The sequence below is a fragment of the Microtus pennsylvanicus genome, chromosome 8 (assembly GCF_037038515.1).
Source record: "Microtus pennsylvanicus isolate mMicPen1 chromosome 8, mMicPen1.hap1, whole genome shotgun sequence".
Classification (NCBI taxonomy): Eukaryota; Metazoa; Chordata; class Mammalia; order Rodentia; family Cricetidae; genus Microtus; species Microtus pennsylvanicus.
The window spans coordinates 65,474,690-65,502,279 of NC_134586.1; the positions used below are offsets into that span (position 1 = coordinate 65,474,690).

Here is a 27,590-nt window from a genome sequence, read left to right on the forward strand (position 1 = left end):
CATTGTTTTTTACCGCAGCATAGTACTCTAATGTGTAGATATTCCACACTTTCTTCATCCATTCTTCCATTGAAGGGCATCTAGGTTGTTTCCAGGTTCTGGCTATTACAAATAATACTGCTATGAACATAGTTGAACAAATGCTCTTGTCATATGATAGGGCATCTCTTGGGTATATTCCCAGGAGTGGTATTGCTGGGTCCAGGGGTAGGTTGATCCCAAATTTCCTGAGAAACCGAAACACTGATTTCCAAAGTGGTTGCACAAGTTTGCATTCCCACCAGCAATGGATGAGGGTACCCCGTCCTCCACAGCCTCTCCAGCAAAGGCTATCATTGGAGTTTTTTATTTTAGCCATTCTGACAGGTGTAAGATGATATCTCAAAGTTGTTTTGATTTGCATTTCCCTGATCGCTAAGGAGGTTGAGCATGACCTTAAGTGTCTTTTGGCCATTTGAACTTCCTCTGCTGAGAATTCTCTGTTCAGATCAGTGCCCCATTTTTTAATTGGGTTAATTAGCATTTTAAAGTCTAGTTTCCTGAGTTCTCTATATATTTTGGAGATCAGACCTTTGTCTGTTGTGGGGTTGGTGAAGGTCTTCTCCCAGTCAGTAGGTTGCCTTTTTGTCTTGGTGACAGTGTCCTTTGCTTTACAGAAGCTTCTCAGTATAAGTATATTCTCATAATTTTATCAGCACTGAGTTTTATCATCTCTTTTTTTTTCTCTATTAGCTTTGTATATAAGTGTTTTATTTCACCATTTTAAGTAGCATATATTTGAGATCATTTAAGTACTAGGCTTAGAACACAGGGAGCTACCTGTACAGAGCAGTAATTTTTTTAAAAAAATTAACTTTTATTGATTTTTTGTGGTTTTCACATCATGTACCTGGATCACACCCATCCCTCCACCTCCCAACAACAGTCCTCTATTCTTCCAACCTCCCCCACCCCAAAGCAAAACAAAAATAAAAGTTAAAAGAAAAACCCAAACCAAACAAATAAAGCAGAACAGGAAAAAGAAAAAAAGAAGAGGAAGGAGAAGGAAGAGGAGGAGGAGGAGGAGGAGGAGGAGAGGAGGAGGAGAAGAAGAAGGAGAAAAAGGAGAAGAGGAGGAGGAGGAGGAGGAGGAGGAGGAGGAGGAGGAGGAGGAGGAGAAGGAGGAGAGTCTCCTTGTGGAAGCTGTGCAATGGCCTGGTGAGTCATACACAATTTTCATCCTTTAGCCTTTTTATTTTTATTTGCTAAGTATTCATTAACATGAGTCACTGGTATGGTATGCCCTCTGTCACACAGTCACAATGGGCTCTCACTGAGACCTCCCCCTCCCCCTGGAATTCCCCTCCTTTGTGCTGTGTCCTGGAGTTCCTACATTTTTGGATCTGACACACACACATCCCAGTCCTTACATTATTGTTTCATACATAGATCTAAATTCCATAAAGTTATTTCTTTCTTCTAAGACATAGCCTCATAGGGTCAAAGGAATTTGCTTCAATGGAGTTCTGACACTTTGTAGGCATCCAATATTACCAGACATTAATATTACCTGGCAATAAATACTCTATTGATAAATATATAATATGTATAGTATAATCTAATACATATCACCAGAGTATATACAAGTTAAAATTATCAGGAGGGGGCAAGTCCTATATTATCTCATATAGCCTCCAATTTCTGTTCATTATTGGAATTGTCACTGAGAAGATTTCCAAGGGCCTAAGACAGATAAGTAGGTATTTTGAAGACGGAAAAACTGGAGAGGAAGCTAGGGTCTAGACACCAGCACGCAGAAGGAATACCGTGAAGATAATCACATAAAGTAAGAAAACATGTTCTCTACATCACCTTATCCCCTATATTGTGAATTTGTCTAATTATATCCTCCTGGGGAAAAACCATGTCCCTTTCCAAATTTCATTGTAGGCTGTATACTCACCTCTGATGCTACTACACATCAGTATAGCACAGTAGATATGTCAAGAGATGTACACATAATACTATTGTTAACACTCACAGAATCAATGTGTGTGAATGTGGGATGTGTGTGTGTGTGTGTGTGTTTGTGTGTTTGTCATGTGCATTTCATATGTTGGAGAGTTATGTGATATGTGTGTATGTATGTGATGTTGGTGTAGGATATGTGTGTGATGTGTGTTTGATATGTGTGGGAGAGAGGTATGATGAGTGTGTAGGTATATTGTGTGGTATGTGATATGTGTGTGCCATGTATTTGACATGGATGGGAAAGATATGTGATGTGAGATGTGTGTGTGTGTGGATATATGATACGTGTGTGGTGTATGTTTGATATGTTTGTGATGTATATGTGATATGTGTGTATGGTGTATGATATATATGCCATGTGATCAATATGTATGTGAGAAATGTGTGGTGTGCGTGTGTGTCATGTGTTTTTTATAAGTGTGTGAGAGATGTGTGGTGTGTGTATGTGGTGTGTGGTGTATGATATGTGTGTGATATTTGATATTAGTGGGAGTGATGTGGAATATGTATATGTATGTGTTTCTTGTGAACTCATCTGAGGCAGAACTCTCTTCTGATACTTGCATTATTTAACAATTCTTGAACAAAATATTCAGTTTCTTTTTTTATGTGTCCTGACCAGCAGTATAGAAGTGTTCAGCAGTAATCCAAGTTCACAATCATTGAGAATCAACATTTATTCTTTGTGGGAGGTAGGAAGTTGTAGGCTATAAAAATGGAAAGATATAATGCTGTGTTTCGTCATTCTTTGTTACCATTCATTGTTTTCATTATCTATTAAATTCACCCATTTATTTTTTCTTATATTCATCTTCCATTTTCCTTACTCCCATTACACTAAATATATTCCATAAGAATTATATTTCAAATACTGAGCTTATTTTTTGCATAGCAATAAAACATTAAAATAACTTATACTCCTTTTGATAAATGGAGTTATTTGAACTTCATAAAGCACTAAGAAAAAAATTTATAGTGTAACTGAATAATAAACACAGCTCGTGGAAGTCTTGGAGGTCTGGAAGGGAAATGAAACAATGTCCGCTTCTTCCCATCTCATATATCTAATCCAATTTTCAGATCCAAGATCCATTCTACTCATTTAAACAGCACATAAACTTCTTTGACATTTAATTATATTATGTATATGCCTGGTACGAAAAGAGAACTGACAGAATGAAAAGTTCATTGAGTGTTTTCCTGGCTGCTAACCAATGAAATGCTCCCTGAGATGGGACAGTGCCTAACAAATGCAGGTGGGTGTAAGGGCACCAACAGTTAATTCTCCATCCTTACGAGATACAGGGAAGGACTTAGGGGGTAGCTTTCTCGACTGCGGCTTCAATTGACTGGGAATTTTTGTTGGGATCGAAATGAGATTTAATAGGCTCAGCATGAGCTTGATAAGAGCTTGTATTATCAAGGGACATTTAATTCAGTGTAATTATTGGCTTCAGGTTGAAGGCAAGTCATTCTTGCTTTCAATACTTGCCTGCCGTGGCGAGAAGACTGGAGCAATGGTGTTTTGAAAGAACAGACATTTTGTGTGCAACAGAACTTGGGATGAGTATTTATTTATAGGAATGTGTGTATACAGGATGCCTGCAGAAGTCAGATATAAACTCCAGGTCACCCAGAACTGGAGTTACAGTTATGAACTCTACAGCATGTGTTCTGGGAACTGAACTCTGGACCTTTGTGAGAGCCTCAAGTGCTCCTAATGGCTGAGCCATCTCCTGAGTACTGAGGGATAGATGTTTAATCCCAATTGGTGCTTACACTGCATTTTTAAACATTAAAATAAAGTTTCTCAAGGTTAAAGTTAGAAAAAGTTGGCACATCTTTGTGCCATCTTCCCAGAGAAGGAATATGCAGACATATTTCATCTGGAAAGGTGTGCGTGGGAGAGCATACCACCAGGGGATTGTTTATGGGGACAATCTTTCTTCACCTAAATCATCATGAGTAGTAGAATCTAGCTTCTGTCAGACAAGGCCCATCTCTCAGCCACTGTCTGTTCAGATGTATTTTATCAACCAGGGGCTTGCTTGTCTTTGGGTTATGTCAGGGAAATATGAGTCTGGGCAGCAGACAAAATCAGTGACAAGTCTCAATGGCTTCTTTGTTCTTTATGTCCCAAGCTCTTTCTGTTTTCATTGACTTGTATTTAAAAAAATAATCAGTGCATTCTATATGCATGCTGAATTTACAGAAAGTCAACATTGGGGATCATGGGGGATAATTTAGGTGACTCTTACTCCTCGTAGGGTCCTCTTGTGAGAACTGGATGGAAACTGAGCAACTTGTTTTAGGAATGGATAGATGGAGAAACTGGACTTCTTTAAGATAAACCTTTTATTAGTATTCACACAAAGATTGTGGAAGTGGTATAGATTTTACCAATGCCAAATATTCAATTTTACCAGTTCTTTCTTTTCATATTTACTTTTCCTATTGTAGTATGCGCATATTTGCATGAGGATGTTATGTATATGTGGGGACAGGTGGCTGCAGAGTCAAGAGGAGGTAATCATGGAGCTACTGGAGCTTTGAAACATCACGTCTGGGTGCTGGAAACTGGAATTGGATCCCATACAAGAGCAGTATGCATATCACAACTGAGCCATCTGCCTACGTGAGTTTTACCAAACTTTGCCACCTAATGAAGGTTACGTAGGCATTTTCTTACACTGTCATAGTTAACGCACCACACCAGGACATTGTGCTAGTCCACGCAGATTCCCAGGTCTGTATATTTGCTGTTGTTTTGGAATGTCTCATGAAACCTGATCTTGATGTCTAAGCCACTTCTGCCTATGAGACTATCTCAGACTTTCCTTATTTATTTATTTATTTATTTATTTATTTATTTATTTATTGGCTGTGCTGGTCAGATATCCATTACTGGAGCCAATACATTTGATGATCAACTTAGAAGCAAGGTTTATTCTGATCACAACTTGTACAAGTACCTCGTACCTGTGACAAATGGAGGCACAGCGATAGCAGCATAACGTAGGGGAAACATGGCTTACCTTCTGACCCAGGATAAAAGGAAGGTCTATGGCCTCACACCCCACCTGTAGAGCATACTTACAGAAACCTAACAACCTCCCAATAATCCCTACCCCTTAAAGGCTTCACTGCTTTCCTGAGGACCTTTAACACATGGGCCATTGGGAACATTTCATATCTAGTTACAACATGAAAACTGAGCATTTTGAAAAATTCTGAGCAAATATTCTGTGGTTTATCCTAATTTGGGATTGGTCTCTTTTCTCCAACTTTACTGAATTCCTGAATTTGGAGAAAGACTCAGTAGATTTCACCAGATATTTTAAGAGTTTATAGTGTCAGGAGAGTGAGTCAGTGCTCCTGTAAACTGTGAACATCTGCCTGAATTGTCATTTGTTAGTTTCATCCACCACTGAGTTACTGTTTATGCTTGTTAGGGCTTTTTGCTTTTTTTTAAAAAAATAAACAAATAAATAAAAAAAAAAACTTGCCAGAAGCTTGGCTCTTATGGGAAGAAAGAACCCAATTGAGAAAAAAAAAAAAAAAGATGCCTCCATAAGATGGGCCCATGGGCAAGTCTCCTGTGCATTTTTTTGATTAGTGATTGACATAGGAGGGCTCAGCTCACTCTGGAAAGGGTCATCCCTGAGCAGATGATCCTCATGGAACAGAGGTAAGCTGAGAAAGTCAGAGGGAGCAAGATAGTAAACAGCACTCCTGCATGGCCTCTCCTTTAGTTACAGTCTCTAGGTTCATGTCCTGAATTCCTGCCTTGACTTCCCTTCATGATGGGTTATAAAATATAAGTTCAAATAAACCCTGCCCTCCTCAAATTGCTTTTGGTCAGGATTTTATCACAGCAAGAAGAAGCAACTAGGACAGTGTTTTTGCTATCTGTTTTATATAATTTCCCCTGGGAAGAATCACCCTACAGGGTCCTCACGTAAGGAAACACAGTCATGTTCTACCTAGTTGTCAGACAAATATTTACACAACTTATTTGCAATGTTTTTGTGATTGACATTTCCTATTGTGTCTAAATTTTATTTTTCTCTCTCTCTTCCCTCCCCCTCTCTTTCTCCCTTTTTCTTTCATTTTGAAACAAGGTTTCTGACTGATCTGGGACTTCCTATAAAAACAAGGCTAGCCTTGACTTAAAGATATTCACTGCCTCTGTCCACCTTGACTTCTGTGCTGGTATTAAAGGCATGTGCCACCACACCCAGTACACTTCTGCTTCTTATCCTTCTGCATCTATCTCCCAAGTGCTAACTTTACAGGTGTTTGTACCCACACCTGGCTTCTATGATACAGGGGCTGGAACCCAGGGCATCATGCATGTGAGACAAGAACTCTATTAACTAAACTATATCCCCATCTCTTTTTATACATTGAGTTGCTCATTAATTTTAGTACATATAAATTAATATATAGTTAGCGATTTAGATCAAAATATTCTCTGTTGGATTTCTTTTACTGCTCAAATTGTTAGTTGTACTCATTGGGAATTTTCAACTTGCTCTGCACAGACTCCATGTAGCTTAGCTGTTTGTGATGATATAAGTCAATAGCAATGCTGAGAAGAAGCTTCAAATTCAAAATAAGAAAGTAAATTTATCAGATTGAGCACAAGTCAATCAGTTGAGATGATTAATATTGACTGCCAGCTTGAAATGATTAAGGATCACCATGTAAGATAATCTCTAGGCATGACTGTAAGTGTATTTCTAGGTTGGTTAATTGAGGGGGTATGGAGAACCTCCTTGCCAGCGAGCATCACGAACCCATGGACTGACATCCTGTACTGAACAAAAAGAATGCAAACTGCAATATAAGCACCAACATTCATAGCTTCTTGCTTCCTTACTGCTGCTCAGACATGACCAGCTGCTCTCATATCTTTCACGTCATGTTGGACTATTCTCTCAAACTGTTCAAAGTCAACTTTTCTTTCCTTAAGTTGTTTTTTACTGAGTATTTTGTCCGAGCACGAGACAAGTAACTAATGCAGTCACAGGTCAGTCAGCAGTGGGTCTTAGTGAAGGGTGTGTGCCTCAGATGCATTTCTTTGCATGAAAATAGAAGCCAGTATTAAATCACCACTATCGCCCATGCCAACAACCCCACATAGAACCCAGATATATTTCATGGATTTTTCCACAAGTGATAAGACTGCTAAATATAAAAGAGTATGTGTTCACTTATGACATATAGATTCAAACATTTGTGAGTATATCTGAGGTGGGAAAGCACACTACATTGTTCATAATAAAAGACAACACAATAAATGTGCAGGAAGTTTCTGAGTCAGATGGACAGCTCAGGCTCTGACTGCACCAGGCTGAAAATGACTATGGGTTGAATCGCCTGTATGTGAATTCCCAAAGCAGGTCAAATGAATCTTTGAGATAGCCTCTTTGTTTCTGCTTCCTTTTACTTCCACCTCAGGAGTAATTTCAGCCCTGGACACTCTATGCTTGGTGATTTCTATATACCTTTTTCTAAAACCACTCGTCACAGTTGAGTGAATGTTGTTTCATAAACAAATGGTTGAATGCACCATCAATCACCTAGTGCTTGATCTTGAACTTGATGCTTAGTGTCATTCTATCAGGCTTGTTTATAGAATAGTGATTCAGTGCTCATCATAGGCACTGGGGGACTCAGCAGGGTTGGACAAAGAAATAGATGTATAAATATCCAGAATTCAGTTATGTGATGTTGGCTTGAACACTGTGTGTTTTAGTTTCTACAGTGGCATTTGTGCCATGGATAAAAAAATAATTACTATAAATTAAACATTAATTATAGGATTTTAGGCCCATCATTCAAAAAGTGATTATAGATATGATTTTTTATGCACTGAAACTCATAGCTTAACCACTTCTCATACATGCATATATACCTGTGCTTCCTGCTATTTTACAATACTGAGTTCATATAAAGTACCCAATTATATTTCATGTATCTTTCTGATTAATTTCATTTTGAAATTAATTTTGTACAACATTACTTTTAGAATAGTTTAAACTTCCCAGAACCAGTGAGCGGTGAGTATATCTGCTCCCACGTAAGGATAGGTTGCCCACCACTGAAAATACAAATTATTTTTCAGAATTAATTCTGATCCTAAGAATTAATCTTATAAAAAGTTCTAATTTGTACTAAATAAGAAAATCCAGAGTACTATTCAATGTCTTTATGTTTCATATTAGTAAAATATGGTATACAACTCAAACTGTCACATGAGAAGTTAGACTCAATAAATTCCAGTACATTAATAGCATGGATTTAAAAAAATAATTTTTATGTGAGAAAGATATTTTTGTGTGATAATAAATGAAAAATCCAAGATATAATATCAAGTGGTTAAAAACTGAACCAAGTTGCAAATTCATGATTTCAATACACTAATATTGAAATTAAAAATAATATTTTTAGTACTGAGATATAATAAAATAATACTGAAATTAAAAAATAACTGTGTATTCTATTTCCATCCATTTGTATGCAAAATTCAAGAAGTCCTTGTTTTTTACTGCTGAGTAGTACTCTAATATGTATATATTCCATACTTTCTTCATCTATTCTTCCGTTGAAGGGCATCTAGGTTGTTTCCAGGTTCTGGCTATTACAAACAATGCTGCCATGAACATAGTTGAGCATATACTTTTGTTGTATGATAGGGCCTCTCTTGGGTATATTCCCAAGAGTGGTATTGCTGGATCCAGGGGTAGGTTGATTCCGAATTTCCTGAGAAACCGAAACACTGCTTTCCAGAGTGGTTGCACAAGTTTGCATTCCCACCAGCAATGGGTGAGTGTCCCCCTTTCTCCACAACCTCTCCAGCAAAGGCTATCATTGGTGTTTTTTATTTTAGCCATTCTGACAGGTGTAGATGGTATCTTAAAGTTGTCTTGATTTGCATTTCCCTGATCGCTAGGGAAGTTGAGCATGACCTTAAGTGTCTTTTGGCCATTTGAAGTTCTTCTGTTGAGAATTCTCTGTTCAGCTCAGTGCCCCATTTTATAATTGGATTGATTAGCCTTTTACGGTCTAGTTTCTTGATTTCTTTACATATTTTGGAGATCAGACCTTTGTCAGTTGCGGGGTTGGTGAAAATCTTCTCTAAAAAAAATAACTGTGTACATGTTTGCAGTAGACAGTCACATAAAAATGAATGACTGTGGTCAATGATATGGAGAACTCTGTAGTGGTAGGGTCGATGGAGTGACGACATTTGAGTAGATTCTGAATGTATTTTGATCTTTTTCTGAATCTTTGTGCTTTGCAAAACATGGACACTCATATTTTTAAGTGAATAAGTAAATATAGTTTAAACATTCTTTTTTAATGAGTCACCGATTCTTCATATGGGAACAGAATGAAGTGGTTCACACAAAAGATGAATGAAACTGACATGCACACTTGAATCTTAAGGTTAGACTAATTAATGAAATAAATGTTCATAGTTTGAAAGTAATAGAAAACACTAAAAGAGCTTAGGTAAATGGATGACCTCTTGTTTAAGTCACAATGATGGGACTGACCTTTATCATGTCAGTCTCAGGGGACACAGTTTTAATTAAAATGCCATTCATCTTTATATTAACTTTAATATGTTTTGCTGTTCTCTAAGTCTGGATATCTACTATATGCAAGCTACACTAAAGGTGAACTCTTTTGGTGCAAAGTCATTATTACAATATAAGGATTAATTATTGAATAAATATAAGAATGTCTATTGCTATAAATAGATTTAAATAGATTCATTTGAAACTGAAAAGTAACTAGTTAAGGAAATAAAAAATTAGCTAGAATGCATCTTTCTTTGTAGTACACATTTAAACTGTGTCATAAGTCTTCTCCCGATTTTATTTTAAAAAAATGTATCTATTACTCAGTACTTAAATGGTTTCTTTCTGAATATTTTGACAAAAAATAGTTTTATTTTTCTTTGACTTGTTGAGTTCCTTAGCAGGTAGAGACCATTGTAGCAGGAATTATTCTTGCAGTCTAATTTACATTAAAATAAATGAAAAGAAAAAAAAAAGATACAATAGATGACAGCTGTGTTTTTCTCCTAACCAGAGCCTTCTACTCACCACATTCAATATGGAATCTGAAGATACATGGCCTTCACAAGTTTTTGCAATAGTATATGAAGGTTAAGATAGGAAAGGAGTGCAAATGGACCAGGATGTGTTCACTAATATTGCTTTTCTCAGATCCTCATCTCATGTTATTCTTAAGAGTATCCTTTGCAAGAAAACACTCAAAGAAATGGAAACCAAAGACTTAGACACATATGGATGTTTATGTCAGACTTTGACCATTCTCTTTGACACTACAACCTATATTTGGACTAACCTAATTATCCTTAACCTAGTCTTGTGCTAAGACCATCATTTGAAAGAAATGAAATAGATGATGAAATTTAGAGTAGTTAGATCACTACGATGCAATCTTGGTGTACATATATCATTGGTCAGGTATCCCACAGCCATGAAATAAGAACAAGGCAACTGGAATCATGGCGGTGTTAGTATAAATGGGGCTATTAAAGTGCCCTAATAGAACATGGGAGGGTCAGGTAACAAGTCATAACAGTTTTCACATTGGCAACAGGAAAACACTCTCCAACCCCCCCAGTCACTCCTGATGCCCACCCAATCACTTTCCTACCTTCTAGTCACATTCTAACTTAAGTTTACTGTGAATATAGTCATGCTTCCTTTCTTTCAGTTCCCACTGTTTAATGAAAGCTTTTAGTCATCCTACTATACTGAAATTGCTCTGTTTAATTAATTTACCTGTATTAAGTATAATCCATGCTTTATCCTTATACATTTTTATTTTCTAGTAGCTTATTTCAAACTTCAGTGACAAATACATTTTTCCTATTTGATTACTTTCATTTGTTTGGCTTTGAGGCAAGGTCTTATGTAACATTCAGCCCAAACTGGCCTTGAATTTGCTTCATTACTGAAAGTGACCTTGAATGTCTGTTTCCAAGTTCTATGTGCTGGGATTACAGGTATTACTACCATGTCTGCCTTATATACTGGTGGAATCTAAACCAGGGCCTCATGTATACTAGATAGGAGAATCATTTTTATTTTTCACAACTTTGTTTCTGGACTTATTTTCTTCCTTTAATTTTTTTTTTTATTTTTAGTTTTATTTTTTGTTCTGCTCCTATGGCATCGAACACCTCATACTTTGGTGTTAGTCTCTGGGATTTTGAATCTCTAGGGCAGTTTCACGGTAAAAATCATGAATTCAATTTTTTATATGTTAATCTTAAAGGAATGTATGTTTCCAAACATATGAAATTGATAGAATGGGGTTGGCTTAAAAAGAGTTACTTACAACACATCATCCAGTGTCATAAAACTAACAAAGAAACCAAAACTCTTCTTTAAAAAAAATAGAGACCCTGTCTCGAAAATCCAAAAAAAAAAATAGAAAAATAGATTTAATTACCAAGAGCTGGTCATATTGATAATGCAAACTTACAATTGCATGGTATATACAGTCATATCTGCTGTTAATACCCTAGTAAAATAGGAAAACATTGAGACACAAAAGGCATAGGAAACTGTTGTGAGATGTGTAGTCTCTACTTCATTTCCTCAGATGTCTGGAGGCTGAAACAATTAGGGCAGATGGTTTGGGAACCATTAACACATGTGACATTTATTATTATTTTCCCTTAAAATCAAAGTTATTAAGCATGTCTTGAAGAAGAAAAAACGCAAAATATTTTGATATACTAAGAAGAGATATATCTCGCTGGCATTGTGTGTATAACAACTTGTTCCTGTGTGTATTTGTTTTGTGTGTATGTGTACGTGATATACATTCTATTTATGCATAGCAACACAAAACCCAAACCTTCCTAAAGTTCTGTGTTTGTTTTATTTTAAAATAATGACTGTGCTTTGTTTCAACATGTCCCTAAATCTATACTGACAAATTTGAAAAAAAAACATAAAACATGAGTAGAAAAATTCATATGTCCTTCTCCACTGCAATGGACTCCAGTTTAAATAGGAGGGATTGTGAATTACCCCCCAATTAATGGAAATACCTAGCTCCTTTCCCCCTCAATCCTAATGATATTACCACAGTTTTAAAGAGAGAAAAGCCAACCATCATTTCTGAAACATCACAGAGAATGCAAAGTTATTCTTCTTAAATTTACAGAATTGGAGTGAGAGAATATGCAAGGGACAGTCCATTTCAATGGACCTTAGAAAATGGTACAAGAAAAAAACAGTTGTTGACACCACTTTTGAGTGCCTGCTGACGGGTTTCACTCAGCTGCTTTGTCTCCTTGGCATGGAGGTCTTTGTAAAGAAGCCTCCTGAGATATGATAAGGATACATTCAGACAACGACAATCCCATCGAGCTGAGTGATCATGTAGGGCTTTCTTTGAGAACTACAATACCCTCCTTTTGTAAAAGTAAAGACATGAAAAAATTTTAATAGTTTCTCCCAACAGGGGACATGAACTAAACTCCACACAAAATTATAATTCAAAACAAATAAAGATAATTTCACAGAGAATTTACCCTTTCTCTTTATGTCTTCTAACTCCCTGTGCTATCCTCACAGTATATAGCATGGAATCCAGAGTGCCTTGACAGAGAGTCTGATGATTTCTATTGAGAAGACAACAGACAAACTCACGTATTCTGGCTTGCAAAGGGATGATCTTAAAAGAGCTGACATGTTATAAAAATGAAAAAAATTTCCATGAAAATATTCAGGGACGTCGTAATAGTGCAAAAATATTTTTCAGATATTAGCAAAGATGTTCTCTCTCAACAATGTTCTGAAATGATCATATATTCTTTTTTAATAATATGTGCTTTGCAATCTCAAAATAAGTGATAAAGACCCAGACTTGATGACAGTAAAGATGAAGATAGGAGATGCCAAGAGTTCATACAATGGGAAAATTTAAATAAAAAGACAAGTAGATTTTATATCAAAAGAATAAGAATAAACTAAATGCTGTCAGGATAGAATATGACCCTGGTAGAGTAAAAATAGAAATTACAATATGAATTAGAAATACATTATTCCAATGAACAATGAACCAACATATAAATTTACCCTTTACTAAAATGAAAGCAAAGGATTTAAAAAATGAAGAAAATGATGTTTTCAAATGGAATTACTGCTGGCTTAACTACTAGGCATCATCTGAAGGAATGACAGAGTGCTCAACAAGACTGGCTGCACAGATAGAAAATAAGTCAAAATGAAAGAGCTATTAAAGAGCTATTAGTCGATACTTCCTACATACGTTGTGTGTGTGTGCATGGATAGGAACAAGTTGCTAGAGAGAGAGAGAAATGGTATCTTCTATGTGACAAAAGCAAGCAAGGAGTTGTTTCTCTACACACAATTCCTTAAATGAAGGCTTATGCAAATGCACAGCTATAGTTTGGCCAAGGGTATTTAACATAAAGGTTTTGATACCTTATCCATACTAATATTATACATACAGAGAAACAATAGAATTCTGACACTCATCTAACAAAAACACCTGGATTATTTTTTTAAGAATTGAAAGAATATATTCACCTTATAAATACCACTGAAAAATTAACAAGGAAGAGCACAGTGGCTCACAAGTATAATCCTAGCACTTGGATGCTGAGGTAGGAAGACTGCAGATTTCAAGCCACTCTGAGATACACAGTGAATTAAAGGTTTCAAGGGGAGTTAGTGTTATAGTGTGAGACCTTCTTTGAAAAGACACACACATGCATGCACACACACACACACACACACACACACGACATTGTATCAAGAACTGTAGGCAAAAGAAAGAATAATTCTAAAGTGGAAGAAACAAAAATAGGAACAAATTAAAGTGATTAATTCCATTATTGTGATTGGATGGAATAATAGGGCCAGATGCAGATCTTGAGGCCCTGATTAAAATATGTGTCAGGTTAGAAAGCATACATTTGGGATGTTTGAGTCAACAATAGGCTGAATGCTTAGTTCTAGAGCAAATGAAATAAACAAAACCACTCTTCGACTAAACTAAAGAAAATCAGAAAGACTGATGAAAAAACAGGTAAAATACATAGAGGTTTCTGGAATATTTATTTAACTAAAACTGCATTTGTCTCTAGATTCCTAAGTTCACAAGGTCAGCACATGCAACAACTTTAAAATACACCTGTAAAGTCTCTAACAATCCTCCTTTCAAGAACCAAAGCATGCCAAGGTCAGAAAGGGGATCAGCAGGTAAAGGCACTATTGCCAAGGCTTTTGTCCTTGGTCCGGTCCTCTGAATGATGTGCTGAAAGGAAGAGATCACACTCTCACTTTTTCTCTAGTCTTCACGTGGAATCAGTGGTGTGTGTGTGTGTTTGTGTGTGTGTGTGTGTGTGTGTGTGTGTGTGTGCGTGTGTGTGTCAGTGCATGAACTCTTATGTGTGGACTTCATGGGGATATGAGAACATGTATGTCTATGTGCACATGCACAGAACACATTAAGCATGCAGATACAAGTTCACAGAAAATAACAGAGAAGTGCCTCAAAGGCATAGTAATGAACATAATAAAAGCATAGGGGAAGGGTTTGATTGATTTAACTATATAGAAATAAAGAGTTCTGGACATCAAAAACATCAACAAAATTGAACACCAGAGAGATGGACAGGAGTATAGTTGAGAACTCAGATGTTTTTGCATACCAGATGTGAAATCTTAACTATGTTTAATTATCATCCACTCATATACAAAAGGGAAATAATTAAGTTTGGTTATACTAATGACCACACTGAGGATCTCACTGGGAAGTGGGAGAATGCATTGCTATTGATACTACAAAGCCAAAAATATTTACTAATATTTTAAACAAACTGCATTAAACTACTTAAAAATATCTCATGCCTTTCAGAAGTGTTTGGTGAGTTATAAGAACAACACAAATAAACAGAGAGACACAGGGGAGATGCCCATCACACTGATGAAAGACAAGCAGCAGATTATACTTCAAAATATGTCTGCTAAGCAAAACCAATCTCCAGAGAAGAAACTGGTGTACAGTTCTATAACACGGGGCAATTTATATTCAGCTTTGAATGGAATCCATCTGTACTGAGTAAGTTCATGAAACCTGGATTCAGAAAGTTTCCCGATCTTGTTTCTGTACACAGAATGTCACCTTTAGAATCCTGGGCAACTCTGTCTCTGGAAGACAATAAACTCATGGAATAGACTATTGAGTTCTTTTCTCTCCTGAAATCATTGCCTCTCCTGGTGAATCAATAAAGTGTGTTCTGATTTTACTATGGACTCTCATAATGTCTGACCACTGAGGAGGTGATGGTCTAGTCACATTGACTCTAAGTATTTCTAAAGCCTAAGACATATGTAATCATGAGACAATAAGGTGGAAAATCTCAGCATGATTCAGCTCTGTGAATATTTTAGTTGGCAAGACTCACTTCTTAGGCCCTCATAGTATTTTTTGAGGACTCGAATAACAAGTAGATTTGGAAATTTCAAAAAATTCCAGAGGCCATTACACTGTTTTCAATGGGATTCTCTGGTTGATTTGGAAGCACTTGTAAAATTATTGGAGGAATTTAATGGAATAAAAGTAGATAATTTGCCAAAGATGCTATTATTTTGCTTTATGTTTTAAAAGTATACGCATATATGCATACTTGTGTGTGTGTGTATGCGTGCGCGCATATGTGTATATGTCTGTGTAGGCAAGAAAAAGGTGATGGATTCCCTGGAACTTCAGTTACGGGTGAAAGTGAGCTATCAGACATGTGTGCCAGGGACTAAATTCAGGGCTCATAACCACTTAACCATCTCTCTAGCTCCAAAATGGTCTATTATTTATTTTGCTATGTCATAGTGGAACTCAAATAGCTATAGAATATCTATATCTTTATTAAAAGAAAGAGCAGCATGAAAGACCCTAAGGACCCCCTCCTCAAAACCCGCAGCTAGCATGCTCCTGGGGAAACGTCCTGTTTGCTTTTGTAAGAACATCCCATGTGCTTGAGAGAGCAGGATGTCTATGAGATAGGAAGACTGCAAGGCAGGATATCAATAAGATAGGACATCAACAAAGCAGGTTGACTGCAAAACAGGATATCTATAAGATAGGAACAGGATGACTGTTGCCAGACATCCATGCTGAGAGAGGAAACCATTCATGCCCCCCCCCCCGCCTCATTCCGATAACCACGCTTTTGCGTCTGTAAACTTGCTTTTTGCTCTTCCCTATTAAAAAGCCCGCCCTCTAGTTGGCAGGCGCGCAAGTCTTCTGAGAGATCTTGCCTCCCTCAGGTACCTGTGTCTACTCAATAAACCTCTTGGCGTTGGGGAGGTCTCCTCCCGACAAAAGGTCCTTGTCGAGGGTCTTTCACAGCACACTACCCCAGCTTCTTAAGAGTCATAAAGACATCTTTCTGATGAGCTGTCATGTATCTCATAGTGTTAAGAAAGATCTATTTGATTCTAGATGTAAGCATTTCAAGTGGTAAACGAGAGTTTTACAATATATATAATATTATATATATATATATATATATATATATATATATATATAATACAATGTATACATACACAAATACAGGCTTAATGAAGTCATCACCCATAATTCTTTTTTTTAAGAGTTTGAAATAGACTTTATTCAAAACTGATCTATGGTTAGCATTTTCCACCAACTTGGGGCGCAGAGACCTTCACAGGCTTCACAGCCTTTTGTTTAGGTGCTGCTTTTGTAGGAGCCTTGCTTGGCCTTTTTGCTTCCTTGGCAGCCCTGATGGCTTGCTCTCACTGGGCTTTTTTAACTTCTGGTTTCTGATTCCTCTTGGCCATTATATCATCAAGGGATGCACCAGTGATGGCCTGCTGAAATTTGACTGCGCGGCGGGATCTTTTCTTTTGAATTTCTTCTGACTGTCCTTTTTTGTGTTTCCGTCTGTACAGGACAGTCCAGTTTATCTGCCAGGGATTCCTTTTGGATAGGAATGCGGACTCGCATTTTTGCATTAAGAAACTTGAAAACCTTCCTGTCTGTCCTGGCGTAGCTCCGTCCGTGTCCGGGGTAGATCTTGTACCCGCTGAAACTGCACAGCTCGACGTTCATGATGAGAGCTGCCGCCCGGCCAGAGGAAAGATGGAGAAGAGAAAGCTCACCCGTAATTCTTAAATCATGTGTTGAAAGTCAATATATTGAGTTCCAATACTTCTCTAACATATTTAGTTTGGGGCCTCCCCTCTATCTGCCTAGATTCTGTCTGTTCATGGTGGCTTTCCTCTTTCCTGTCATTTACAACATGAGTGCTATCTGTCTATGAGAACTAGATAGTCACAATAATATTAGTTTTTTTGGTGATGTTTTTTGAAAATAAAAGTTTCTACTTCACAGTTATTAATTCTAAAACTATCTGTATACTTCAGGAACACAATAGGCAAAGGACTCAACACAACAAAGTGCCATTTCATCAAGATGATATGGTATGGGAAATCTTGAGAAAATGAGACATTTGTTACCAAAGTAAGGAAAATCTTCCCAAGGCTTCCCTCTTCACACACCAAACTTAAATAAAGACTAGAAGGAATCATCTCCTCTATCATCTGTCATTGCCAATTTGTTGAATTAGACTTAATTGCTGTGTTCATCTTTAAAGACAAGTAGTCAATGTTAATCGTCTCTGATTCTCTGAGCACTTCACTTAGGATACTCCTGAGTTCTCCAAAGGATCCTAACTCAATCCAAGAGTTTAGTAAAGCAGGAAAGCTTTTAAAAGTTAGAGAGCAAAGACCTCTGGTTCTACTCTTGCATAACCGCGTTTATTTGGGCTCAAGTCCTGTATATGCAGTATCTAAAAGTGGAGCCGTGGAACATAATGGAAGAAATATCACGGTAATGCTCATTTCAAAGATCCTCCTCTGCTTCTCCCAACCCTGTGTTCTGAGAATAAAATGATGGCACTTATGGGAAGAAAACTCCAAAATGTCTTCTAGCATGTTAGTGTTGTGCTACCCTTTGAGAGAGGATAAGGGAGAAGTGCATAGGTCCATTAGACAGCTAAGGATTTCTTACCAAAGCCATCAAATTGTGGGTGATAAAAATACTAGTTGCAGCTCAATTTGTCTCTGTGTTTGCCAATACAAGTTACACCTTTCCTCTTTGGTTATAAGAGATGCTCGAATTGGAATGTCTGTGAGTACACGCCCTTTTCCCTCTTCACAATGACTGAAAGCAAATTTATCTTTCAGCTCCCAGATTCCTTTTAGTCAGGAGCAGTGGAAGAATGAAATGCATGTAGCCCACATAGCACAAGGCTCTTTAATAACCCCTATTCACTTTCACTCCCTTTTCCTCCCACATTCCATCCTGTTTCCTACTTTTCCTTAGCATCTTGTCTGAAGCATTTAATCAGTAATTCGGCCTGAGAATTCTTATACTGCAATTTCCTACCACAAAATGCACTCATCAGAGTCTGAATTGGTTCCTCAGCCCTAAAGGCATCAAGTTTAGCCTTTATTCCAGCTGGGACCTTTCCACAGGTGTCTGTAGTTCTGTGTAGATATGAAATTTCCTCACAGAGAGCTCATGCTTTCTTATAATCCATAGCCTTAGAGCTTGTGATTTTACACTGCTGCCAATGTAAGCTTGAAGTCCACTTGTGTGGGAGATTAGGCACTATGGAGGTGCAAGGAATATCCCACAGTTGATAAGTAATAGGTCAGGAGCTAATCATAAGGTAAACCTAAGTCTTAGCTTGATGGAATCCAACAAACCACCCATCCATCCATCCATCCATCCATCCATCCATCCATCCATGTATCCATCCATTCATCCTGTGATGTTAGCTTGAAATGTTAACTTGGTACAGTGTAGAGATGAAGAGATTCTTAATGTGGGATTATCTGCACTAAATTTGAACTGTGGAGGATTCTCTTGATTAGCTTGACTGACGTGGACAGTGCCAGTTCTTAGGCACAGGACTCAGAACTGTATAAGAATCGAGAAATACAACTGAACTCAAGTAAGCAAGAGAGAGTGCACTATTAGTTTGCACCTGATTGTGAATGTGATGTGTTCTTTTGATATCTTTGCCTTGATTTCCCCACAATGATGAACTCTAACTTGAAACTGTAAGCTGACATAAACTCCTTCATCATCTCGTTTTTTTCCCAGGTCACTTTGTAAAGAAACAGAAATGAAACTACAACAGCAGTAGTAGTAGTTGGGTCTTTGTTCACATACACCAGATATCTACTCTCTGAGTTAGGGCCTTGCCCTACCTGCTATCGTAGCTACGTTCTACTCTTTTGCTTATTGCAGTCCACTGATTTGTCTGTAAATATTTAAATATAGCACATCTGAGTGACAAGGTTTATATTTTAATTATTCTACTTTTGTCATTTAGTTCTTTGTATTATTTATAGAATATTGTTAATGACCCTTTAAGAAACTCAAGAAGATATATTCTAGTGTGTTAACGTTAACATCTTCTTAATCTAACCTATGTGAAAATATTGGCTACCTACTTTATATTCAATTGATCAAAACTATCAGTTTGATATATTTCACTTACACATTTTGGCAAAATTTACTTTAAAATATTAACATTATAGGTACTGAAGAAGCATAAATGACCATTTAGTTTGATTCACCTTCTTTTGCAGGTATCCAGAGTTACCCTGACAGGAGACCACTCACAAGCCTTATGTTTGACTTATAGGTATATGAGCAACTTCAATGACAGACATCTAACAAAAATTTTCCAGCGAAGGAAAGTTTAAAAACATTGGTCATTTTACATGTTCGTGGCACTAACATGATTACAAGGCTGTGATGTTCTCCTGAGAAATGTTAGCAACTCTTTTACAACTACTGGACAGTAGTATTTTTTTTTTACCATTGCCAGAGTCTTCAAATTCTACAAGACTGAAACCTTACATGTAAGACAGCTGTTTTTATCTGATTTTATGGATGTCTCCAAATCTCCTTTAAAGATCCTCACCTGAAAAAAAAATTAAACTTTATCCACTAGCACTGATACTTCTTATTCTAAATTCTAAATTAAATTAAAATTCAAGAAAAAAGTTAAAAACAATTTTCTTTTATTATGTTTTTTTATAGGTAGTGGAAGAATAGTTTGAAAAAATACATTTTACACATGTCACCTTTTGGCTTTCTATCATCTTTTGACATAAATTATCTTCATGTGATCAATTACACTATTAATGGTATGTGTATTTGTGACTCTGTGTACATGTGTATCTAATATGTACCTTAATCTTTATATTTTCATAGTGTCTTAGGGGAGTGGTAAAAATTAATGTTCAAAAGTCAGAAAAGGAAAGATTTGATTGATCAAAATCCAGTGGGCTGCGAACAGGGCTCGGTGTGTAAAATGACTGCACAGCATGAGGAACTGAATTTGCTTCCCCAGTACCCACACAAAGTGACATGGTGATATTTACAGATAAAATGAGGGAGCTGAGGGGGCGCTGAAAGATCCATGGAGATCCTTGTGTAGTCCACACAAGGAGCTCCACATTTAGTGAGAGATCTTCCTCAAAACTCAAGATGAAATCTGATCAAGGGAGACATATGACATCAACCTTTGGCATTCATAGGAGCACATATGGTTGAGCACATCCATTCAAACATAAATACATATACAGCACAAAAGACATACACACAGAAAAAAGAGATAGAAAGTAAATGTCCTTATATTAAAATCTTATATACGGGGAAAGGTGTGGTAGTAGGCCCCTTGAATCTCATCATTTTGGAGGCAGATAGAGTTGGCTCTGTGTGAGTTTAAGGTCACACTGGCATGCATAAAGAGCTTCAGGACAGCCAAAACTACATAGAGAACCTCTGACTCAAAAATGGCATTACATATAAAGTACAGTAATTAGGATAATGTACACAGGAATAACTTTTGGATTCCAGATAGTTGTTGCTATATATCTCTGATTCAATTAGTAAACTATGAGCAGAGGTATAGCTATAATTATGACCCTCTTGGAAGGTGAAAAATTTTTTGTTCACTCACTGTTTAGGATAGTTTAGTTTTAGCTTCTAACTTATTATTTGCTTTTAAAAACTTTGCTAAAGTTAATGCTATTTCATCTTCTATCTTGTTTAATGACAACAGTAATATATATATATATATATATATATATATATATATATATATATTTGAGAAACACTGTCACAATTAGCAACATTATGATTTTGCAAATCTGCATTCATGCAAGCATATAATGTGAATATATACACTTGTAGATAGGTAGACAGACAGACAGATAGATATATCCTGATAAAATGGGCACATACACATAGTGATATAATCAATATACATGAAGATGTTCTGGTAGTTTTTACTCACTGTATACTGTTTGCAAATTTGATATTTCTGCTTCGGTATTCACATTTGTTTCACTGTTTCTCTATATATAACCTTATATTTACTCTGGAAAACAAGCTCTTTACACAATCAGCAGATCCCTGCCACACTGTTCTCCATACACCTAGGATACATACACTGTTCTGCATACCGCATTTATCTGTTGATTAGCTACCTCATAAGAACTGAGAGCAGGCTACTTACTTGGCAACTAATCAATAGATGAAGCACGCCTAAGTGTATGGTGAACAGTAGGGCAGTAGCATCTCCTCAGTCTTTTGTCGATTCTTGCATTGCTCATGACTCTTGTCTGTTTCATTCATGACATCCATAACCATAAATACAAACTTAGCAGTTATTAAAGCCTTGGATCCCTTGGTTTGTGATCACTGATAGTTTGTCATTTGCTATGATGACTTACCAAATGGCTTCTCCTTAATCCACAGTCTAAATTGCAATCCCACTTTAATGTATATGTTCACACACTACCGAACATGCTGATATTTAGGGGAAAGACTATTAGGTTACTATCGCATTGGTTCCCTTCCTCCCAGGAGCTGCTGCTTATGTTAAACTTTGCTCTAGTCTGTGTGGGGATTTAACATATCTTGAGACCAGCTCCACATTGCCGAAGCACTTACGAGTGATGCGGCTAAGGTCTTTATTATTTATACTTAAAAAATTAATTCGTGTTTATTTGCTGTTTCAGACAACAAATACATTCTATGACTGGTGTGCATATTAGCAGCTTTCTATTCTGCAAGCAAGCATATTATGTTGGTTCACTAAATTTTAGATAATTTTATGATTGGCATCTGAAAGCATTATATCCTGTAAGAGCTCAGAGGGCTGTTACACTAGGATTACACTAGGATAATTTCCCGTGATTTTTTGGAAGGTGTTGGAGGTTTCCTTATTCTGGGAACCCATGTTCACACTCAACCCCTATATAAATATTGTAACACAAAGTTCCCACTTTCTAAAAATTTAATATTTGATATACTGATGGAGCAAATTAGGTTTTGATACTAAGAGATATCCATATTTCTTTTATTTTATTGCCTTTCTTTATCATGTCTGAATATCCTCTAACAAATTTGATTGTAATCAGTTTGGAGGTTTGTCTTCAGCTTCCTTGTCTCCATACTGAGCCTCCACTGCATGCCACACACTCACAAATTCTCAGAGCCACACACAATAGCACTCATATACACTCACGCACATATACATGCACGTACTTACTTAAACACCATGCATATAATCATGCGTACCATACACACACACACACTTCTCTGACTACCAGATATATCACACATATCATTATTTGCAGGGGTTCCTTATCTGTTTACATGCATCCACATCTTGAATTTTGCTCCAATACTATTTAAGAGCAAAGACTACTTAGACTTTCTTAGGTACTTCATAAATATTACTCTAAGAGCAAAACAAATAGTTTCAAATGTTTTATAGCAATATAAATTCTCTCAACACACATTGTTTCAAGCTCATTTCCTTTGTTGTGATGAAGCACATTGAGAGAAAGCGACTTAAGAGAGTATATATGTTAGGTCACAATTATAGGCTACAATCCATCATGGCTAAGGAGTCAGGCAAAGAACACAAGGTTCCAGTCATATCAATGTATAGCCAAAAGCAGAATGAAATGAGTGTGTGCCCTTTCATTTTCAGGCTTGCTTGTACTGAGTTCTATGTTTATAGAGATCAGGACTCCTCCTTGCTCAGCCTAGGGAATAATAATACTCACAGTGTGCTCGATCTTGTAGAGAAATCCAGGTTCTAGTCATTTAAAATATATTTATTATTTGTTTAAATTTATATGTATGTTAGTCTATGCATATATACAATCATGTATGTGCTTGTGGGTGCCCAGAATGACAAAGAGGGTTTTGGATACTCTGGAGGTTGAGCTGTAGATGGTTGTGAATGACCTAACATGGGAACCAAAATCTAATCCTTTGAAGAGCTTTAGAGAGCAAGTTGGTAGAACAAAGAGGCACCTGGGAAGAAAATTTTGAGAGGGATTGTTTACTTTGAGTTGGCCTGTGGCATGACTTTGAGATTGTTTTGATTAAACTAATTGATATGGGGACATCCAGCCAAAACACACAAACCAACAGCTAGTGGAACCAACATCCAGCCAAAACACACAAACCATTGGTTAGTGGAAGCAGAAGCTAAAAGATTAAACGCACTAGTGTATTGTCATGTTGTTAAAGCTGAGAGATGTCCCTAAGACACGAGGCACCTCGTGAACATGTATGCAGAACTGGAGAGCTAGGGCATGCTTCTGGCATAGGGAGATTTTTCTAGAGTTTCAGTGCCTCACACACAGTTCTGTATGTGAAATATGGGTTCACAACTTGGGTGAGTGATTGTGTTTGGAAAAACAGATTGGGGAGTTGTTTTACATGGACATAATGGTTAAAACCATAAAAGTAAATGAACTCTGCAAGGGAGTGACCATGAAGGGTGAGGAGTTTTATTTCAAAGCTTTTGGTTTTCTTTACAAGAATCATCACTGACTTAGTAACCCATAGCCCAGCAGCGAACTTGGCTTGTAAATATGTCATTTGTTTTCCAACTTTGTGAGATGTTCTATGTGGTCATTCTAGTTCAATTCATAAATTTGTCTATCACTATCCTATATTTTAACTCAGCTCAGAAGTGAATGTGTATTTAAAAAATTGCTTGAGATATATAAGCTGTCCTCACATATAAAAGATCTTTCAAATGTTGATGGAATAATCATAACTAAGATGATTTGAAGGCTTATGGCTGAATTTTTTTACTTCAAAATATTGCAATATTGACTCATAAACAAATATAATAGATATGAAAATGTGCTATTAATGTTTTTTAAAGTTGTTCATGTTTAGTTATTTAGCTTATTTTTTCCCTAACATGAATCTTGTGAGTCAAAGTATTTTGTAAGTCATTATAAAGCACTTGGAAATAGAGATAATTTTTTAAAATAGCAATTTTCAAATATTTCATCTTAAACAAAACAGATATTTTCTTCATTTGCATGTAATATTCTGTTCAACACAAATAGTAAGGACAGTTTATTCAGTTTTATACTTAAATCTTTCCCCCTACAACATACTAAAAAAACCTCATAAGAAAAATCATTTTATTGAAATAGGGTCTTTTAGTATGTAGCTATAGCTTCTCTGGAACTCTCTGTATAGACCAGGCTGGCCTTGAAGTCATGGATATCTTCCTATATTTGTTTCATGAGTCCTGAAGTTAAAGACATGGGCTACCATTCCAATCCCACATAAACAGTTTTTAAAGAACAAACCTTAGTCTGGTGACAGATGGAGATAGATACAGAGACCCACATTCGAGCACTGGACTGAGCTCCCAAGGTCCAGTTGAAGAACAGAAGGAGGGAGAATATGAGCAAGGAATTCAAGATCACAAGGGGTTGGTCCACCCACTGAGACAGTGTACCTGAACTAATGGGAGCTCATCAAATCCAGCTGGACTTGGACTGAAGGAGCATGAAATCAAACTGGACCCTCTGAATTAGTCTGACAATTGGGCATACTGAGATGCCAATGATAATGGCACTGGGATTTGTCTACTGCATGTATTGGCCTTTTGGGACCTTAGTCTATTTGGATACATACCTTTCTAAGCCTGGATGGAGGGAGAAGGGCCTTGGACTTCCCACAGGTCAGGATACCCTGCCCTCTCTTAGGACTGGAGGAGGAGGGGGAAGGATGAGTGGGGGAGTGGGAGAGAAATGGGAGGAAGGAAGTGGAAATTTTGAATGGTATTATATAAAGCAATAAAAAAATAAAAAAAGAATGTTCAGTTTTCTATTCAAGCTAGATATTTCATAACTTTTGGTTATAGAGAATATTTTCAAATATTTGTTATTGTGATTATTAGTTGTATCATCTTGACATAGCCTATGATCACTTGTGAATTGTCTCCAGAGGTTGTGCAAGACGGGATTTAACAAAGTTAATTACGATACACTATAACCCAAGTAAAAAGTGGATATGAACTGTGCATGCATTTTTGTTTTAAAGTTAGTTATCTCCCTGAGAGAGGTTGCTAGGAAAGAGCACATATTTCCAAATCTGGAACTACCATGGTTCCAAGTATTTTGGGCCAGGTCAGTCAATTCCTTATTTTCTTTGTTGATAGTACATTATTTACATGAGTTTGTTCCAAATACATAACATTTCTGAGTACTATGATTTTTTTGTTGCTGTTTGTATGATGTTTTGTTTTGTTTTCAAGACAGTGGTTTTTTTTTTTTATGTAACTGGCCTTATTATATTGGAATTTAGTCTGTAGACCAGGCTGGACTCAAACTTACACAGAGAGAATCTAGCCTCCGAACATACACAGGCGTGCACATATCACACACACATAGGGTGGGTTGCAAAGCATTAAAACTGGGGCTATTCAGCTTACTTATTACCAATGGTACTTAGAGTCTCTACATCTTAAAAGTCAGTTAATTAGTACATTTGAAACATTGCTTTAAAATGACTTTGTTCAAACAATTTAAAAGAATATTTTCAACTCTTCTACTCTGAACAATTTGACAGCTGGTTCGCTACATCCAAGGTTGTGATTACTTCACTGCGTTCTTCTCTGAAAGTAGGCAAGAGACTGAGAATAGGTTTGTACACATGAGTGCAGTGTCCTCAGAGACCAGAAAAAGCCATGAGATCCCCTAGAACCAAAGTTGCAGGTGATTATGAGCCACTTGATGTAGGGGCTGCAAGCCAAACTGGAGGTGTCTGTAGAAACAGAGCACAATTTCAATCAAGGGGCCACTTCTCTAGACCCATACCTATTTATTTTAATTTACACAGTATCTTTATGTACGTTAATGGATTGTTGACATGAAACACCATATCCCTCAATGGAAAGAAAGAAATTTAGGCCTCATTATAGGAACCAAATTGCCTCCAGTTTTTTGCAGTGTAAATATTCCGCACTGAGGTATTTTTGTAGCATTTTGCAAAGGATATTTTACCATTGTGTAATGTTAATTATGTAACTGTTAAAGAAAGAAAAAAAGAAATTAAAGGGCTATGTGAGGAAATAAGAAAGAATGTCCAATTATTGTCAGTGACAGATGGGGAATCAGTGAGGGTGGGAGGGAGAGATATTTTATCCTCTAACGACAATTTCTGAAAGGGAATTTCTCAAATCTTGAACACTAGATTGCATTCACAGTCAGGTGTCAGAGACCAGACTCCAAAAAAAACAAAAAGGAACAAATGCTCTCTTAGATGTTTTTAAAACTGAAAATATTGACTGGCCTTGTAGTCTCAAAGAGTGAGTTGAGAATAAGAAATCCATGGCATATCTTTCTTATATTGTAGCTTGAAAGTACTGTATAACAACTTTATAAGCAATAACTGTATCATTTATAATTAAGACTAACTATATTTTCCACTATTTTGAGCCTCAGTTGGATATCAACTCATTTAGTGATGTGATTTTAAACCTGTCATTTCCAATTAATCATGCTTGCTGAACAGGGATGATTGTTGTGGGAGAATGTCACAGAGATGTTATTGTATTATTAAAATGCTATTAACTAATAGGATTTCCCACAGAATGAGAAAGATTCCATTTGGAAGCATGTGCTTATATAAATCAAACAACTGTCTCTCTATTAATAACATTTCTAAAAGGATTCAGGTAAATTCTAAATATGCTTTAAAAAGAATGATGAGAATGTATGGAAGAATCATTTGTTCTTTGAGTATGAGGTTTAAATTAAAAGTCATTGTTACAGTTGTAAATTTCTTTTTTTTGGAGATGGAAAATATATTTTTTTATTTGCTGATGACTTTTGATGGTGAATAATAAAATTACACATTTTTTATGAATGTCACAAAAACACAAACTAAAAAACCTTTTTAAAAATATTTTCTTCTACAATATATTTTTATTACAGTTTCCTCTACCTCTACTCCTCCAAGTTTCTTTCCACCTCCCCTCCTGTCTGGATCCACTCCCTTTCTGTCTCCCATTAGAGAAGAACAATTTTCTAAATGATAACAACAAACTTTAGCAAATGATGCTGAGATTCCTCCTTTATTCAACTAGTCATCATCACTGAGAGACTGGA

General features: G+C 36.6%; 1 protein-coding gene and 1 pseudogene across 4 annotated transcripts in view; both read right to left on the reverse strand.

Moving 5' to 3' along the window:
• The window catches only part of Lrrtm4 (leucine rich repeat transmembrane neuronal 4), a 774,662-nt gene that overhangs the window by 50,605 nt on the left and 696,467 nt on the right, over positions 1 to 27,590 (reverse strand). The gene's annotated exons all lie outside the window — the stretch shown is intronic.
• LOC142855713 (large ribosomal subunit protein eL24-like) lies at positions 16,731 to 17,172 on the reverse strand (annotated as a pseudogene).